Here is a 6763-nt window from a genome sequence, read left to right as displayed (position 1 = left end):
CCGGTCCCCTCTCGACTGCAGGGGGTCAGCTCCCCAGTTCTGTCCCCTGAAGTCGGCAGTCCTGCTTTCCTGGGGTGGGAGACAAAGATGGGGAACCCCTCTGCCTCCTCCTTGAGGTTTCACACCTGTTGGCCTGGGCCCCCCGCAAGCAACTGCCTGATACGTAGAAAGTGCTCCACAAATACCGTAAAAAAATAACCCCCAAGGGAGGCTCTTCCAGAGTCAGACTGCCCCGCACCCGCCCTGCCCATCTCAGAGGGCTCGGGCGGAGTTAGGCTTGCGCTGTGCTTGAGAGGAGTCAGGCTGCCTCTCGAGGGCCTTGGGGCACAGGCTACAGCTAGCCAGCTGGTGGCCCTTACCAGGGCCGGGAAGGGATGGGCAGCGGGGTGAGGTGGGGGTGCCAGCCCGATGTCACCAGCTGGCCACCCGAGAGCTCCGGCCCAGGATCTAAAGCTGATGATTGCTAGATGATTGCTAGCTGTAACGAGCCCCTGGTCTGGCTCCCTGAGGAGTGGAGGGCTCAGGACTCAGAAGCTGGGACCCCTGAAGAGAGGGGGGAAATGATCTGCTTGGTTCTGTCCCCAACTCCTAGATGGAGCTTGCCCCGCTGGGTGGTGAAAGTAAGCAGAATAGGGGGGAAAGGGATGAATGGGTGGCTTCATGGGCAAACCATCTAGTGACTGGAGACAGGGTGGGCATTGGGCACCATGTGATGCCACCCCCACTGCCGAGGGGCACTTGCCAATCCCTCCTCCTCACTCCCTCCACCCACGATTGCCCTCCTATACATTTGGGGCAGCTGATCTCCGATTGCATCGGAGGCGAGGCAGGTGGCAGGGTGGCGGGGTACAGGCAAGAGGGAAGGGTCGGGGAGAGCGGACAGCCCCGAAATGGCACCCACCCTTTCCTATTCCCTCCCCGGCGGCCCTCTTCCCCTCTCCATCGCCTCTAGCTTTGACTCCTGTGGCACCGGGCGGACGTACCTCTCGGGGTAAGGTCGGGGCGGAGGGTGGCTTGGTCCCTTGGGGTTCACTTAGCCCCTAACCCTGCCCTCAAAGCAAGGGATGGAGGATCCCGAGAAATGACCATAGCCCCCACCCCCGACCCATTTTCCATAAAGGAAAGAACACGGGCCTAGAAGTCATACCTGCTGTGAGACCTTGGACGAGTCACTTAACTTCTCTGCGCCTCAGTTCCCTCATCTGCCAATTGTTCTCCCTCCAGCTTAGACTGTGAGCCCCTTGTGGGACCTGATTATCTTGTATCTACCACAGCGTTTAGTACAGTGCTTGGCAGGTTCGAAGCGTTTAACAAATATACACAACTATCATCACTTGGAAGACTGACACCTGGCAGAGCGGTGAGTGAGGAAGAACGGAAGGGAAAATAGGACGCAGGATGCTCACATCCCGGAGCCCACTGATTCACATTGGCCCAGCCTCCTCCCTTTTCCCTCCCCCAGGCTGGAGGGTCCCACCCCAAACAGTGGAGCGGGGACAGGAGGCAAGCACATTTCTCATCCTCTGCTCCGGTTTTCCCTTGGCCACAGACCCCCCCGGGCGGATCAAAGGGCCCCCACTAGGATCTTTCAGGCTGAGCTGGGAGCACATCTGCTAAAGAAGAAGCCCAGCGTGACGGGCCGGAGGGACGGGTGGAGTAACGGATGAAGTGATAGAATGATGGACAGAGCTTTGGATGAAGCGATGGACGGTTGGATAGAATGATGAATGGACCAGTCCAGGGTGAGGGACGGGGCAAGGGACGGAAAGACGAACGGAGAGATGGATGGAGTGAGGCTTCCTGGGCCCGGCGAGAGTCCCTTGGGAATTTCTCCCGGTTATAGGCAGCTGGGGAGGCCAAACACATCCAATTCCAGAAACACAATTACCGCAGCGCCAGCGAGGGACCGGCCAAGCCCATTAAGTCATTGCCGGCAAAGCGTTGTCTGTGAAGGCCTGGACCCTGAGAAGGAGGCTTGTTAGCCCTGCTCGTTAGAGGCTGACCCTTCCTTCCCTCCCTTCCCCCCACTTGTAGGTAGAGTGGGCTCCATCCCACGCCTTGACTCTCCTACTTCCCAGTGCCCCTTGGGGAGCTCACCTCTAGAAAATGACCGATTTACGACGGCTAGGCCCCAGCCCCCTCTGCCTGAGGTTCACCCCAGAAAGGGGGTCCAGCTCCCCCAGGATTGAATCTTAGCTTCTTTCTTGCTTCTCGAGACCTGTTTTTCTCTTCCGTCGAGGGGCCGGGGCAGGGAGCCGGCTCCTAGAGAAGGGGCTGAAGCCGAAGGGAGGCACCCTCGGCACCTGTCTGTTAACTCCAGAAGCTGCAGCGGGGGGGGGGGGGATTAAGGTCAGACATTAAGAAGACCTTCCCAACTGTGAAGCAACGTTGTGGCAGGGCACTCAGGCCCAACCTCTCTAGGGACTCTCCAGGGCTGAACACGAGAACGAAAGACGCTGAAATGAATCTGCCTCCCCTTCCCCACCCCACCTGGGCTCCGGCAGCACACAGAGGGCCCGACCCAGTTTGGAACCCTGCCTCCTCGAAGCAATCTCCGCCTCCAGACTCGCTCTCCCAGACCGAAGACCTCGAGTGGGCTGCTGCGTGGTCAGCGTGGCTCAGTGGAAAGAGCCCGGGCCTGGGAGTCAGAGGTCATGGGGTCGAATCCCGCCTCTGCCACTTGTCAGCTGCGTGACTGGGGGCAAGTCACTTCGCTTCTCTGTGCCTCAGTTACCTCATCTGGAAAATGGGGATTAACTGTGAGCCTCTCGTGGGACAACCTGATTACCCTGTATCTACCCCAGCGCTTCGAACAGTGCTCTGCTTCTCTCGTTATAGGCAGAGAACGTGTCGGCTATTTCTGTTGCATCGCACTCTCCCAAGCGTTTAGTACAGTGCAGCTCGGCACAAAATGAATCCTCAATAAATAACATTGATTGACTGAGGCGGAGCGAGAGCAGGGTGTATAACAATAATTATTATATCAATTGTGGTAACTGTTAAATGCTTACTTCGTGCCAAGGGCTGTACTTTTCCCTGGGGTAGGTACAGGATAACCAGGTCCCACATAATAATGATAATGTTGGTACTTGTTAAGCGCTTACTATGTGCAAAGCACTGTTCTAAGCGCTGGGGAGGATGCAAGGTGATCAGGTTGACCCACGTGGGGATCACAGTTCTTCATCCCTGTTTTACAGATGAGGTCACTGAGGCCCAGAGAAGTTAAGTGACTTGCCTAAAGCCACACAGCTGACAAGCGGTGGAGTCGAGATGAGAACCCATGACCTCTGACTCCCAAGCCCGGGCTCTTTCCACTGAGCCACACTGCTTCTCTGGTGCTCACATGGTGCTCACAGTCTAAGTAGGAGGGGAACAGAGATCGAATCCTCATTTTACAAATGAGGGAACTGGGGTACAGAGAAGTGAAGTGACTTGCCCAAGTGTGGGGCAATGCATCGATCATAGGACTGGGAGTCGGAAGCTCATGGGTTCTAATCCTGACTCCTCCACTTGTCTGCCCTGTGACCTTGGGCAAGTCACTTCACTTCTCTGTGCCTCAGTTACCTCATCTGGAAAATGAGGATTGATTCTGTGAGCCCCACGTGGGATAGGGACCGTGTCCAACCCGATTTGACTGTATCCGCCCTAGTGCTTAGTACAGTGCCTGGCACGTAGTAAGTGCTTAGCAAATGCAATTATTAACATTATTATTATTAAGTACTGGGCTTCAGTTCCCGCATCTATAAAATGAGGATTAAGACTTGAGCCCCAGGTGGGGCATGGACTGCGTTCAACCTGATGAGTTTGTATCTACCCCAGTGCTTAGTACAGTGCCTGGCACGTAGTAAGTGCTTTACAAAGCATGGAGTAACGGATAGAGCACGGGCCTGGGAGTCGGAGGTCAAGGGTTCTGATTCCGGCTCTGCCACTTGTCTGCTGTGTGACACTGTGCAAGTCACTTCACTTCTCTGGGCCCCAAATGCCTCATCTTGAAAAGGGTGGTTGCGACTGGGAACCAACCGCACGTGGGACAAGGGACTGTATCCAACACGACTTGCCTGCATCCATCCCAGCGCTTAGTAATAATGATGATGAGGGCATCCGTTAAGCGTTTACTATGTGCAAAGCACTGTTGTAAGTGCTGGGGGGGATACAAGGTGATCAGATTGTCCCACGTGGGGCTCACAGTCCTCATCCCCATTTTACAGATGAGGCCACTGAGGCACAGAGAAGTTAAGTGACTTGCCCAAGGTCACACAGCTGATTAGTGGCGGAGGCGGGATTAGAACCCATGACCTCCGACTCCCAAACCCGTGCTCCTTCCACTGAGCCACGCTGCTTCTCATGACCTCCCCCGACCCTCACTCAACGTACTTCGCCGTGGAATCCTGTCCCCCCCCAATCCAGGTGCTGATTCTGGGCTGTTTGAAAGTGCTCTCTTCACAGTGCTCTACAAACAGAAAGCGTTCCATAAATACGATTGATTGACAGATTGATTGAAAGGCGCCAGCGTGACTCCACAGCTTCACCCGTGGCGGCTGCCGCGGTCTCTCGGGTTCAGAAACCCCTTCGGTCCCCGGGGAAAATATCCGGAGAAAATGGGATCTCAACTCCTGCCGGGATCCTGCTTGGTGCGCGGCTCGCCCACAGTGTAGCGCCTCGCCGCCCGGGGGAGAGGATCGAAGCCGGGGAGGGAATTCAGACTGCGAGCCCCATGTGGGACAGGGACTGTGTCCAATCTGATATCCCTGTCTTTACCCCAGCGCTCAGAACAGCGCTTGACACACAGTAAGCGCTTAACAGACACCGTAATCATAATGGTTATTACTATGTTGGGGACGGACTGTCTCTGTTGCCGAATTGTACATTCCAAGCGCTTAGCACAGTGCTCTAGCGCTCAATAAATACGATCGAATGCATGAATGAATATTAATACTAAATGTTCAGGGGAAACTGCCCCAGCACACTGTAAGCGCCTAACGAATACTTCGATAAATAATAATAATAACTGTAGCATTTGGGAATACTAAATTCACAGGGGAAGCAGCGTGGCTCAGTGGAAAGAGCCCGGGCTTGGGAGACCGAGGTCATGGGTTTCCATTCCCGGCTCTGCCGCTTGTCCGCTGGGCGACTGTGGGCGAGTCACTTAACTTCTCTGTGCCTCGGTCACCTCATCTGGAAAATGGGAATCAACTGCGAGCCTCACGTGGGACAACCTGATGACCCTGTATCTACCCCAGCGCTTAGAACAGTGCTCCGCGCATAGTAAGCGCTTAACAAATACCAACATAAATAAATAATAAGGGATGAGGGAGGGGGGAGCGGTCCAGTCCCACCCTATCACCCCCAGCCCAGGCAGGTCAGTCCTACACTTGCTCCGGCTGAGAGAGGATCTCCTGTGCTCCTTCCCCACATCCTCCTCCTCCTCCTCCTCCTCCTCCTCCTCGTCCTGTCCCTATCTTGCGGCCACATCCCCTCGGCAGCCACTTCCCCCCGCGCTGGGCCTGACCCTCCAGGGACCCATCCCGAACCGGAGTCGACGAACAGTCCGTGAAGATCCAAACCCGAGTCTTCCGCCGTTCCCGTTCCCGGGCCAAGCCCCTCGCACTTTCCTCCTGCGGTCGGGATGAGTAGGGAAGGGCGGGGAGCGGGGAGGTCCGGGACGGGTGGAGATTCCCAGTGCTCGGTCCTTTCTCTAGCCACTTCCCTCCCTATCCCCGCTTTAGGTCCCGCTCCTGGCCCTGCCCCGGCCCTAACTCCAAACTTCAGCCCCGGCCCCCAAACCCCAGCCCAAGGCCCAATCCCCAGCTCCCACCCGGCTCCGGACCTACCCCTAGCTCAGCTTCAGCCCCCGCCTCAACCCGCCTCCAGCCCCCGACCCAGGCCCAGCCCAGGTTAGCTCCAGCTCCTCCCCCGCCCCCAACCCAGTCTAATTTCAGCTTCCATCCCAACCCAGGTAGAGTCCGGTCTAGCTCCAGCCACCCCCCACCCGCCCCCAACCCAGATCCGGTCCAAACTAGCTCCCACCCCAACCCAAATCCAGCCCCCCACCCACCTCCCAAACCTAGCCCCAGTCCAGTCTAGCTCCAATCCCCCCACCCCTCCGGCAACCAAGTCCAGGTCCACTCTCACTCCGGCCCCCGCTCCCAGCCCAGGCCCAATCCAATCTAACAAGCGCTTAGTACAATGCTCTACACACAGTAGGCGCTCAATAAAGCGATTGAATGCAGGAGTGAAATCACGCCCCGCCCATTACTGTGTGCAGAGCACTGTACTAAGCGCTTGGAAAGTACAATTCGGCAACAGATAGAGACGATCCCTACTCAATAACGGAATGAACTCCCGCTCCCAACCCAGGCCCAGTCTAGGCCAGCTCCAGCCCCCATCCCCACCCCCAACCCAGGCCCAGTCCAGTCTCAGCTCAGCCTCTGCCTCCCCCCCCCAACTCCCCGCTGCTCTCAGGCGGCAGTGTGACCTCAGGGGGCCGTGAGGGGCGGGGGAAAGGCTTCTACTCCCTCCCAGTTCTGAAACCCGACCCTGCGGGCAGGATCAATTAGACCTCTCCCCCCTCCCACCCCGCCCCTGGTCGGGGGACTGGAGCCAGGGGGAAGGGCAGGGCGGGCGGGGGGCGTGGAGAGGAGGGCGGGGGACCGAACGAGGGTCGGCACAGTCCGAGCCGGAGCCCGAACCGAAGTCGGACCCGTCTTGGGAGCTGGGGAGGGGGCGGGGGGCGAGGCGCATCCTCTGGGCGATCGGTCCAGCC

The sequence above is a fragment of the Ornithorhynchus anatinus genome, chromosome 11 (assembly GCF_004115215.2).
Source record: "Ornithorhynchus anatinus isolate Pmale09 chromosome 11, mOrnAna1.pri.v4, whole genome shotgun sequence".
NCBI classification, from domain to species: Eukaryota; Metazoa; Chordata; class Mammalia; order Monotremata; family Ornithorhynchidae; genus Ornithorhynchus; species Ornithorhynchus anatinus.
The sequence above is the reverse complement of the archived record's forward strand: the minus strand, read 5'-3'. Positions refer to the sequence as shown.